This window comes from Thunnus albacares, chromosome 2 (assembly GCF_914725855.1).
Source record: "Thunnus albacares chromosome 2, fThuAlb1.1, whole genome shotgun sequence".
Classification (NCBI taxonomy): Eukaryota; Metazoa; Chordata; class Actinopteri; order Scombriformes; family Scombridae; genus Thunnus; species Thunnus albacares.
The window spans coordinates 19795907-19797064 of NC_058107.1; positions in this window are offsets into that span (position 1 = coordinate 19795907).

Below are 1158 nucleotides of genomic sequence, written 5' to 3' on the forward strand. Positions count from 1 at the left end.
ATAAAGCATTTCATTAATTAATAAATATTTGTAAAATAAAATCCGGAATTAATAAATTGGTTGACAAATCAATTACTTAATCCATAAATAAATGGACAATATTACAAAGGAATTCATTATTTGATATTTAAAAAAAATACAAATTAAATAATTATCCCTCAATAAATCCTTCAAATTAAAAAGGACAATATAAATACAATATTGCAATACAATATACACCACATGCATACAGAACAGCTTCAATGTGTCTTGGCATTGATTCTACCTCCAGTAGAGTTTCATAGATTTGTAGAATCAATGCTGTGTTCTGTCGGCAGGTGGTAGCCCAACACCTTATTAAGACACTTTATGATGGCGTCTGTACATTTTCCAACATACAACAAATCATAATGTGCAACGTCATCTTTAAACACAGGACCCTGAGCCTATCTGGCAGGCTGAGCTGATCATGGATGTATGAAGAGAATTGGATACAGGAATAGCGCCAGGCTTTGAAGCCAATTCTACATAGCAGCAAAACTGTATAACTACAACGTCACATTATGCTATTGGGTCCAAAAAGACTTTTTCCCATAGACTTATCTTGTGAAAGACACGTCTGTAAATCAGCGGATACATTTTTTTGAGTGTCACAGTCCCCACACTGTCAGAATTTGATCCATTCAGTCCGATCACATTTCGAAAGTCTAGAAGAGCCACCCGATTGAATTGTTTTATCCCCATTCAAGTTAGCCAGAGGGCTAAACTAGAAGATAGCCGTCTCGGCTGGTGGAAGTCTCTAGTGAGCATGCTCCTGGGTGCATTGGGCCCATAGAGCATATGTAGTATGTTTTCAGGAAGTATTTTTTTTGGTTTTGTGCACCACTGAGCAACTTTCATAGAATGAATGGGCATCCGCCCCCAACACTGCATCCAGTTCTTTTTGTACATCCATGGAGCTGATCTGGTACCTCCACAGGTTTTTATAATTCCTCTTTTTATTGCCCATTAAAATATCAAAAAATGAATTCATTTGTAATTTAGTCTATTTATTTATGGATGGATTTGTAAACCAAGTTATTAATTCCTGTTTTTATTGCACAATTAGTTATTAATTAATGAAATGCTTTATTACTATTTCCGTTGACACTTGTGGTCTTCCATACATCGTTCACCCCC